Raw genomic sequence first — 11,422 nt, 5'->3', positions numbered from 1 at the left:
GCCTTGTTCTAAAGCTCTTTGGGAACCGCTTGCGTAGCCCCACAGACCTGGGGGCTGCAGGCTTTCCTGCTGCCTTCAGCCTCAAAACCACCCTTTCCCACTTGGCGTCGCGCCAGGCCCCAAAATGGCCATCTGTCTGGAGATTGGTCCCACGCCCAAAGAGCCAGCAGGGAAAACTATGCCTTGTTCTATAGCTCTTTGGGAACCTCTTGCGTAGCCCCACACACCTGGGGGCTGCAGGCTTTCCTGCTGCCTTCAGCCTCAAAACCACCCTTTCCCACTTGGCGCCGCGCCAGGCCCAAAAATGGCCATCTGTCTGGAGATTGGTCCCACGCCCAAAGAGCCAGCAGGGAAAACTATGCCTTGTTCTAAAGCTCTTTGGGAACCGCTTGCGTAGCCCCACAGACCTGGGGGCTGCAGGCTCTCCTGCTGCCTTCAGCCTCAAAACCACCCTTTCCCACTTGGCGCCACGCCAGGCCCAAAAATGGCCTTATCTGTGGAGATTGGTCCCATGCCCAAAGAGCCAGCAGGGAAAACTATGCCTTGTTCTAAAGCTCTTTGGGAACCGCTTGCGTAGCCCCACACACCTGGGGGCTGCAGGCTTTCCTGCTGCCTTCAGCCTCAAAACCACCCTTTTGCACTTGGCGTCGCGCCAGGCCCAAAACTGGCCATCTGTCTGGAGATGGGTCCCACGCCCAAAGAGCCAGCAGGGAAAACTATGCCTTGTTCTAAAGCTCTTTGGGAACCGCTTGCGTAGCCCCACAGACCTGGGGGCTGCAGGCTTTCCTGCTGCCTTCAGCCTCAAAACCACCCTTTCCCACTTGGCGCCGCGCCAGACACAAAAATGGCCATCTGTCTGGAGATTGGTCCCACACCCAAAGAGCCAGCAGGGAAAACTATGCCTTGTTCTCCAACTCTTTTGGAACCGCTTGCGTAGCCCCACAGACCTGGGGGCTGCAGGCTTTCCTGCTGCCTTCAGCCTCAAAACCACCTTTTCCCACTTGGTGCCGCGCCAGGCACAAAAATGGCCATCTGTCTGGAGATTGGTCCCACGCCCAAAGAGCCAGCAGGGAAAACTATGCCTTGTTCGAAAGCTCTTTGGGAACCGTTTGCGTAGCCCCACAGACCTGGGGGCTGCAGGCTTTCCTGCTGCCTTCAGCCTCAAAACCACCCTTTCCCACTTGGCGCCGCGCCAGGCCCAAAAATGGCCTTATCTCTGGAGATTGGTCCCATGCCCAAAGAGCCAGCAGGGAAAACTATGCCTTGTTCGAAAGCTCTTTGGGAACCGCTTGCGTAGCCCCACAGACCTGGGGGCTGCAGGCTTTCCTGCTGCCTTCAGCCTCAAAACCACCCTTTCCCACTTGGCGCCACGCCAGGCACAAAAATGGCCATCTGTCTGGAGATGGGTCCCTCGCCCAAAGAGCCAGCAGGGAAAACTATGCCTCGTTCTAAAGCTCTTTGGGAACCGCTTGCGTAGCCCCACAGACCTGGGGGCTGCAGGCTTTCCTGCTGCCTTCAGCCTCAAAACCACCCTTTCCCACTTGGCGCCGCGCCAGGCCCCAAAATGGCCATCTGTCTGGAGATTGGTCCCACACCCAAAGAGCCAGCAGGGAAAACTATGCCTTGTTCTCCAACTCTTTTGGAACCGCTTGCGTAGCCCCACAGACCTGGGGGCTGCAGGCTTTCCTGCTGCCTTCAGCCTCAAAACCACCTTTTCCCACTTGGTGCCGCGCCAGGCCCAAATATGGCCATCTGTCTGGAGATTGGTCCCACGCCCAAAGAGCCAGCAGGGAAAACTATGCCTTGTTCGAAAGCTCTTTGGGAACCGCTTGCGTAGCCCCACAGACCTGGGGGCTGCAGGCTTTCCTGCTGCCTTCAGCCTCAAAACCACCCTTTCCCACTTGGCGCCGCGCCTGGCCCAAAACTGGCCATCTGTCTGGAGATTGGTCCCACGCCCAAAGAGCCAGCAGGGAAAACTATGCCTTGTTCTCAAGCTCTTTGGGAACAGCTTGCGTAGCCCCACAGACCTGGGGGCTGCAGGCTTTCCTGCTGCCTTCAGCCTCAAAAGCACCCTTTCCCACTTGGCGCCGCGCCAGACACAAAAATGGCCATCTGTCTGGAGATTGGTCCCACGCCCAAAGAGCCAGCAGGGAAAACTATGCCTTGTTCTAAAGCTCTTTGGGAACCGCTTGCGTAGCCCCACAGACCTGGGGGCTGCAGGCTTTCCTGCTGCCTTCAGCCTCAAAACCACCCTTTCCCACTTGGCGTCGCGCCAGGCCCCAAAATGGCCATCTGTCTGGAGATTGGTCCCACGCCCAAAGAGCCAGCAGGGAAAACTATGCCTTGTTCTATAGCTCTTTGGGAACCTCTTGCGTAGCCCCACACACCTGGGGGCTGCAGGCTTTCCTGCTGCCTTCAGCCTCAAAACCACCCTTTCCCACTTGGCGCCGCGCCAGGCCCAAAAATGGTCATCTGTCTGGAGATTGGTCCCACGCCCAAAGAGCCAGCAGGGAAAACTATGCCTTGTTCTCAAGCTCTTTGGGAACCGCTTGCGTAGCCCCACAGACCTGGGGGCTGCAGGCTCTCCTGCTGCCTTCAGCCTCAAAACCACCCTTTCCCACTTGGCGCCACGCCAGGCCCAAAAATGGCCTTATCTGTGGAGATTGGTCCCATGCCCAAAGAGCCAGCAGGGAAAACTATGCCTTGTTCTAAAGCTCTTTGGGAACCGCTTGCGTAGCCCCACACACCTGGGGGCTGCAGGCTTTCCTGCTGCCTTCAGCCTCAAAACCACCCTTTTGCACTTGGCGTCGCGCCAGGCCCAAAACTGGCCATCTGTCTGGAGATGGGTCCCACGCCCAAAGAGCCAGCAGGGAAAACTATGCCTTGTTCTAAAGCTCTTTGGGAACCGCTTGCGTAGCCCCACAGACCTGGGGGCTGCAGGCTTTCCTGCTGCCTTCAGCCTCAAAACCACCCTTTCCCACTTGGCGCCGCGCCAGACACAAAAATGGCCATCTGTCTGGAGATTGGTCCCACACCCAAAGAGCCAGCAGGGAAAACTATGCCTTGTTCTCCAACTCTTTTGGAACCGCTTGCGTAGCCCCACACACCTGGGGGCTGCAGGCTTTCCTGCTGCCTTCAGCCTCAAAATCACCCCTTCCCACTTGGTGCCGCGCCAGGCCCAAATATGGCCATCTGTCTGGAGATTGGTCCCACGCCCAAAGAGCCAGCAGGGAAAACTATGCCTTGTTCGAAAGCTCTTTGGGAACCGTTTGCGTAGCCCCACAGACCTGGGGGCTGCAGGCTTTCCTGCTGCCTTCAGCCTCAAAACCACCCTTTCCCACTTGGCGCCGCGCCAGGCCCAAAAATGGCCTTATCTCTGGAGATTGGTCCCATGCCCAAAGAGCCAGCAGGGAAAACTATGCCTTGTTCGAAAGCTCTTTGGGAACCGCTTGCGTAGCCCCACAGACCTGGGGGCTGCAGGCTTTCCTGCTGCCTTCAGCCTCAAAAGCACCCTTTCCCACTTGGCGCCGCGCCAGCAAAGAAATGGCCACATCCCTGGAGAGTGGTCCCACTCCCAAAGTGCCAGCGGGGAAATATTTTCCTTCTTCTAAAGCTCTTTGGGAACCGATTGCGTAGCCCCACAGACCTGGGGGCTGCAGGCTTTCCTGCTGCCTTCAGCCTCAAAACCACCCTTTCCCACTTAGCGCCGCGCCAGGCCCAAAAATGGCCATCTGTCTGGAGATTGGTCCCACGCCCAAAGAGCCAGCAGGGAAAACTATGCCTCGTTCTAAAGCTCTTTGGGAACCGCTTGTGTAGCCCCACACACCTGGGGGCTGCAGGCTTTCCTGCTGCCTTCAGCCTCAAAACCACCCTTTCCCACTTGGCGCCACGCCAGGCCCCAAAATGGCCATCTGTCTGGAGATGGGTCCCACACCCAAAGAGCCAGCAGGGAAAACTATGCCTTGTTCTCCAACTCTTTTGGAACCGCTTGCGTAGCCCCACAGACCTGGGGGCTGCAGGCTTTCCTGCTGCCTTCAGCCTCAAAACCACCTTTTCCCACTTGGTGCCGCGCCAGGCCCAAATATGGCCATCTGTCTGGAGATTGGTCCCACGCCCAAAGAGCCAGCAGGGAAAACTATGCCTTGTTCGAAAGCTCTTTGGGAACCGCTTGCGTAGCCCCACAGACCTGGGGGCTGCAGGCTTTCCTGCTGCCTTCAGCCTCAAAACCACCCTTTTGCACTTGGCGTCGCGCCAGGCCCAAAACTGGCCATCTGTCTGGAGATTGGTCCCACGCCCAAAGAGCCAGCAGGGAAAACTATGCCTTGTTCTCAAGCTCTTTGGGAACAGCTTGCGTAGCCCCACAGACCTGGGGGCTGCAGGCTTTCCTGCTGCCTTCAGCCTCAAAAGCACCCTTTCCCACTTGGCGCCGCGCCAGACACAAAAATGGCCATCTGTCTGGAGATTGGTCCCACGCCCAAAGAGCCAGCAGGGAAAACTATGCCTTGTTCTAAAACTCTTTGAGAACCGCTTGCGTAGCCCCACAGACCTGGGGGCTGCAGGCTTTCCTGCTGCCTTCAGCCTCAAAACCACCCTTTCCCACTTGGCGCCGCGCCAGGCCGAAAAATGGCCATATGTCTGGAGATTGGTCCCACGCCGAAAGATGCAGCAGGGAAAAATATGCCTTGTTCTAAAGCTCTTTGGGAACCGCTTGCGTAGCCCCACACACCTGGGGGCTGCAGGCTTTCCTGCTGCCTTCAGCCTCAAAAGCACCCTTTTGCACTTGGCGTCACGCCAGGCCCAAAAATGGCCATCTGTCTGGAGATTTGTCCCACGCCCAAAGATCCAACAGGGAAAACTATGCCTTGTTCTCAAGCTCTTTGGGAACCGCTAGCGTAGCCCCACACACCTGGAGGCTGCAGGCTTTCCTGCTGCCTTCAGCCTCAAAACCACCCTTTCCCACTTGGCGCCGCGCCAGGCCCAAAAATGGCCATCTGTCTGCAGATTGGTCCCACGCCCAAAGAGCCAGCAGGGAAAACTATGCCTTGTTCTAAAGCTCTTTGGGAACCGCTTGCGTAGCCCCACAGACCTGGGGGCTGCAGGCTTTCCTGCTGCCTTCAGCCTCAAAACCACCCTTTCCCACTTAGCGCCGCGCCAGGCCCAAAAATGGCCATCTGTCTGGAGATTGGTCCCACGCCCAAAGAGCCAGCAGGGAAAACTATGCCTGGTTCTAAAGCTCTTTGGGAACCGCTTGTGTAGCCCCACACACCTGGGGGCTGCAGGCTTTCCTGCTGCCTTCAACCTGAAAACCACCCTTTCCCACTTGGCGCCACGCCAGGCCCCAAAATGGCCATCTGTCTGGAGATGGGTCCCACGCCCAAAGAGCCAGCAGGGAAAACTATGCCTTGTTCTAAAGCTCTTTGGGAACCGCTTGCGTAGCCCCACAGACCTGGGGGCTGCAGGCTTTCCTGCTGCCTTCAGCCTCAAAACCACCCTTTCCCACTTGGAGCCGCGCCAGGCCCCAAAATGGCCATCTGTCTGGAGATTGGTCCCACACCCAAAGAGCCAGCAGGGAAAACTATGCCTTGTTCTAAAGCTCTTTGGGAACCGCTTGCGTAGCCCCACACACCTTAGGGCTGCAGGCTTTCCTGCTGCCTTCAGACTCAAAACCACCCTTTTGCACTTGGCGTCACGCCAGGCCCAAAAATGGCCATCTGTCTGGAGATTTGTCCCACGCCCAAAGAGCCAGCAGGGAAAACTATGCCTTGTTCTAAAGCTCTTTGGGAACCGCTAGCGTAGCCCCACACACCTGGGGGCTGCAGGCTTTCCTGCTGCCTTCAGCCTCAAAACCACCCTTTCCCACTTGGCGCCGCGCCAGGCCCAAAAATGGCCATCTGTCTGCAGATTGGTCCCACGCCCAAAGAGCCAGCAGGGAAAACTATGCCTTGTTCTAAAGCTCTTTGGGAACCGCTTGCGTAGCCCCACACACCTGGGGGCTGCAGGCTTTCCTGCTGCCTTCAGCCTCAAAACCACCCTTTCCCACTCGGTGCCGCGCCAGGCACAAAAGTGGCCTTATCTCTGGTGATTGGACCGACGCCCAAAGAGGCAGCAGGGAAAACTATGCCTTGTTTAAAGCTTTTTCGGAACCGCTTGCGTAGCCCCACAGACCTGGAGACTGCAGGCTTTCCTGCTGCCTTCAGCCTCAAAAGCACCCTTTCCCACTTGGCGCCGCGCCAGCAAAGAAATGGCCACATCCCTGGAGAGTGGTCCCACTCCCAAAGTGCCAGCGGGGAAATATTTTCCTTCTTCTAAAGCTCTTTGGGAACCGCTTGCGTAGCCCCACACACCTGGGGGCTGCAGGCTTTCCTGCTGCCTTCAGCCTCAAAACCACCCTTTCCCACTTAGCGCCGCGCCAGGCCCAAAAATGGCCATCTGTCTGGAGATTGGTCCCACGCCCAAAGAGCCAGCAGGGAAAACTATGCCTTGTACTATAGCTCTTTGGGAACCGCTTGTGTAGCCCCACACACCTGGGGGCTGCAGGCTTTCCTGCTGCCTTCAGCCTCAAAACCACCCTTTCCCACTTGGCGCCGCGCCAGGCCCAAAAATGGCCATCTGTCTGCAGATTGGTCCCACGCCCAAAGAGCCAGCAGGGAAAACTATGCCTTGTTCTAAAGCTCTTTGGGAACCGCTTGCGTAGCCCCACACACCTGGGGGCTGCAGGCTTTCCTGCTGCCTTCAGCCTCAAAATCACCCTTTCCCACTCGGTGCCGCGCCAGGCACAAAAGTGGCCTTATCTCTGGTGATTGGACCGACGCCCAAAGAGCCAGCAGGGAAAACTATGCCTTGTTTAAAGCTTTTTCGGAACCGCTTGCGTAGCCCCACAGACCTGGGGACTGCAGGCTTTCCTGCTGCCTTCAGCCTCAAAAGCACCCTTTCCCACTTGGCGCCGCGCCAGCAAAGAAATGGCCACATCCCTGGAGAGTGGTCCCACTCCCAAAGTGCCAGCGGGGAAATATTTTCCTTCTTCTAAAGCTCTTTGGGAACCGCTTGCGTAGCCCCACAGACCTGGGGGCTGCAGGCTTTCCTGCTGCCTTCAGCCTCAAAACCACCCTTTCCCACTTAGCGCCGCGCCAGGCCCAAAAATGGCCATCTGTCTGGAGATTGGTCCCACGCCCAAAGAGCCAGCAGGGAAAACTATGCCTGGTTCTAAAGCTCTTTGGGAACCGCTTGTGTAGCCCCACACACCTGGGGGCTGCAGGCTTTCCTGCTGCCTTCAGCCTCAAAACCACCCTTTCCCACTTGGCGCCACGCCAGGCCCCAAAATGGCCATCTGTCTGGAGATGGGTCCCACGCCCAAAGAGCCAGCAGGGAAAACTATGCCTCGTTCTAAAGCTCTTTGGGAACCGCTTGCGTAGCCCCACAGACCTGGGGGCTGCAGGCTTTCCTGCTGCCTTCAGCCTCAAAACCACCCTTTCCCACTTGGCGCCGCGCCAGGCCCCAAAATGGCCATCTGTCTGGAGATTGGTCCCTCACCCAAAGAGCCAGCAGGGAAAACTATGCCTTGTTCTCCAACTCTTTTGGAACCGCTTGCGTAGCCCCACAGACCTGGGGGCTGCAGGCTTTCCTGCTGCCTTCAGCCTCAAAACCACCTTTTCCCACTTGGTGCCGCGCCAGGCCCAAATATGGCCATCTGTCTGGAGATTGGTCCCACGCCCAAAGAGGCAGCAGGGAAAACTATGCCTTGTTCTAAAGCTCTTTGGGAACCGCTTGCGTAGCCCCACACACCTGGGGGCTGCAGGCTTTCCTGCTGCCTTCAGCTTCAAAACCACCTTTTCCCACTTGGCGCCGCGAGAGGCACAAAAATGGCCATCTGTCTGGAGATTGGTCCCACGCCCAAAGAGCCAGCAGGGAAAACTATGCCTTGTTCTAAAGCTCTTTGGGAACCGCTTGCGTAGCCCCACACACCTGGGGGCTGCAGGCTTTCCTGCTGCCTTCAGCCTCAAAACCACCCTTTCCCACTTGGCGCCGCGCCAGGCACAAAAATGGCCACATCCCTGGAGATTGGTCCCACGCCCAAAGAGCCAGCAGGGAAAACTATGCCTTGTTCTCAAGCTCTTTGGGAACCGCTTGCGTAGCCCCACACACCTGGGGGCTGCAGGCTTTCCTGCTGCCTTCAACCTGAAAACCACCCTTTCCCACTTGGCGCCGCGCCAGGCACAAAAATGGCCATCTGTCCGGAGATTGGTCCCACGCCCAAAGAGCCAGCAGGGAAAATTATGCCTTGTTCTAAAGCTCTTTGGGAAGCGCTTGTGTAGCCCCACAGACCTGGGGGCTGCAGGCTTTCCTGCTGCCTTCAGCCTCAAAACCACCCTTTCCCACTTGGCGCCGCGCCAGGCCCCAAAATGGCCATCTGTCTGGAGATTGGACCCACGCCCAAAGAGCCAGCAGGGAAAACTATGCCTTGTTCTCAAGCTCTTTGGGAACCGCTTGCGTAGCCCCACAGACCTGGGGGCTGCAGGCTTTTCTGCTGCCTTCAGCCTCAAAACCACCCTTTCCCACTTGGTGCCGCGCCAGGCCCAAAAATGGCCATCTGTCTGGAGATTGGTCCCACGCCCAAAGAGCCAGCAGGGAAAACTATGCCTTGTTCTAAAGCTCTTTGGGAACCGCTTGCGTAGCCCCACAGACCTGGGGGCTGCAGGCTTTCCTGCTGCCTTCAGCCTCAAAACCACCCTTTCCCACTTGGCGCCGCGCCAGGCACAAAAATGGCCATCTGTCCGGAGATTGGACCGACGCCCAAAGAGCCAGCAGGGAAAACTATGCCTTGTTTAAAGCTTTTTGGGAACCGCTTGCGTAGCCCCACAGACCTGGGGACTGCGGGCTTTCCTGCTGCCTTCAGCCTCAAAACCACCCTTTCCCACTTGGCGCCGCGCCAGCAAAGAAATGGCCACATCCCTGGAGAGTGGTCCCACTCCCAAAGTGCCAGCGGGGAAATATTTTCCTTGTTCTAAAGCTCTTTGGGAACCACTTGCGTAGCCCCACAGACCTGGGGGCTGCAGGCTTTCCTGCTGCCTTCAGCCTCAAAACCACCCTTTCCCACTTAGCGCCGCGCCAGGCCCAAAAATGGTCATCTGTCTGGAGATTGGTCCCACGCCCAAAGAGCCAGCAGGGAAAACTATGCCTGGTTCTAAAGCTCTTTGGGAACCGCTTGTGTAGCCCCACACACCTGGGGGCTGCAGGCTTTCCTGCTGCCTTCAGCCTCAAAACCACCCTTTCCCACTTGGCGCCACGCCAGGCCCCAAAATGGCCATCTGTCTGGAGATGGGTCCCACGCCCAAAGAGCCAGCAGGGAAAACTATGCCTCGTTCTAAAGCTCTTTGGGAACCGCTTGCGTAGCCCCACAGACCTGGGGGCTGCAGGCTTTCCTGCTGCCTTCAGCCTCAAAACCACCCTTTCCCACTTGGAGCCGCGCCAGGCCCCAGAATGGCCATCTGTCTGGAGATTGGTCCCACACCCAAAGAGCCAGCAGGGAAAACTATGCCTTGTTCTCCAACTCTTTTGGAACCGCCTGCGTAGCCCCACAGACCTGGGGGCTGCAGGCTTTCCTGCTGCCTTCAGCCTCAAAACCACCTTTTCCCACTTGGTGCCGCGCCAGGCCCAAATATGGCCATCAGTCTGGAGATTGGTCCCACGCCCAAAGAGACAGCAGGGAAAACTATGCCTTGTTCTAAAGCTCTTTGGGAACCGCTTGCGTAGCCCCACACACCTGGGGGCTGCAGGCTTTCCTGCTGCCTTCAGCTTCAAAACCACCTTTTCCCACCTGGCGCCGCGAGAGGCACAAAAATGGCCATCTGTCTGGAGATTGGTCCCACGCCCAAAGAGCCAGCAGGGAAAACTATGCCTTGTTCTAAAGCTCTTTGGGAAGCGCTTGTGTAGCCCCACAGACCTGGGGGCTGCAGGCTTTCCTGCTGCCTTCAGCCTCAAAACCACCCTTTCCCACTTGGCGCCGCGCCAGGCACAAAAATGGCCATCTGTCTGGAGATTGGTCCCACGCCCAAAGAGCCAGCAGGGAAAACTATGCCTTGTTCTCAAGCTCTTTGGGAACGGCTTGCGTAGCCCCACAGACCTGGGGGCTGCAGGCTTTTCTGCTGCCTTCAGCCTCAAAACCACCCTTTCCCACTTGGTGCCGCGCCAGGCCCAAAAATGGCCATCTGTCTGGAGATTGGTCCCACGCCCAAAGAGCCAGCAGGGAAAACTATGCCTTGTTCTAAAGCTCTTTGGGAACCGCTTGCGTAGCCCCACACACCTGGGGGCTGCAGGCTTTCCTGCTGCCTTCAACCTGAAAACCACCCTTTCCCACTTGGCGCCGCGCCAGGCACAAAAATGGCCATCGGTCTGGAGATTGGTCCCACGCCCAAAGAGCCAGCAGGGAAAACTATGCCTTGTTCTAAAGCTCTTTGGGAACCGCTTGCGTAGCCCCACAGACCTGGGGGCTGCAGGCTTTCCTGCTGTCTTCAGCCTCAAAACCACCCATTTGCACTTGGCGTCACGCCAGGCCCAAAAATGGCCATCTGTCTGGAGATTGGTCCCATGCCCAAAGAGCCAGCAGGGAAAACTATGCCTTGTTCTCAAGCTCTTTGGGAACCGCTTGCGTAGCCCCACAGACCTGGGGGCTGCAGGCTTTCCTGCTGCCTTCAGCCTCAAAACCACCCTTTCCCACTTGGCGCCGCGCCAGGCCCAAAAATGGCCATCTGTCTGGAGATTGGTCCCACGCCGAAAGATGCAGCAGGGAAAACTATGCCTTGTTCTAAAGCTCTTTGGGAACCGCTTGCGTAGCCCCACACACCTGTGGGCTGCAGGCTTTCCTGCTGCCTTCAGCCTCAAAACCACCCTTTCCCACTTGGCGCCGCGCCAGGCCCAAAAATGGCCATCTGTCTGGAGATTGGTCCCACGCCCAAAGAGCCAGCAGGGAAAACTATGCCTTCTTCTAAAGCTCTTTGGGAACCGATTGCGTAGCCCCACAGACCTGGGGGCTGCAGGCTTTCCTGCTGCCTTCAGCCTCAAAACCACCCTTTCCCACTTAGCGCCGCGCCAGGCCCAAAAATGGCCATCTGTCTGGAGATTGGTCCCACGCCCAAAGAGCCAGCAGGGAAAACTATGCCTGGTTCTAAAGCTCTTTGGGAACCGCTTGTGTAGCCCCACACACCTGGGGGCTGCAGGCTTTCCTGCTGCCTTCAGCCTCAAAACCAACCTTTCCCACTTGGCGCCACGCCAGGCCCCAAATGGCCATCTGTCTGGAGATGGGTCCCACGCCCTAAGAGCCAGCAGGGAAAACTATGCCTCGTTCTAAAGCTCTTTGGGAACCGCTTGCGTAGCCCCACAGACCTGGGGGCTGCAGGCTTTCCTGCTGCCTTCAGCCTCAAAACCA

This window comes from Rissa tridactyla, chromosome 8 (genome assembly GCF_028500815.1).
Source record: "Rissa tridactyla isolate bRisTri1 chromosome 8, bRisTri1.patW.cur.20221130, whole genome shotgun sequence".
Lineage (NCBI taxonomy): Eukaryota > Metazoa > Chordata > Aves > Charadriiformes > Laridae > Rissa > Rissa tridactyla.
This window is presented reverse-complemented; position numbering follows the sequence as displayed.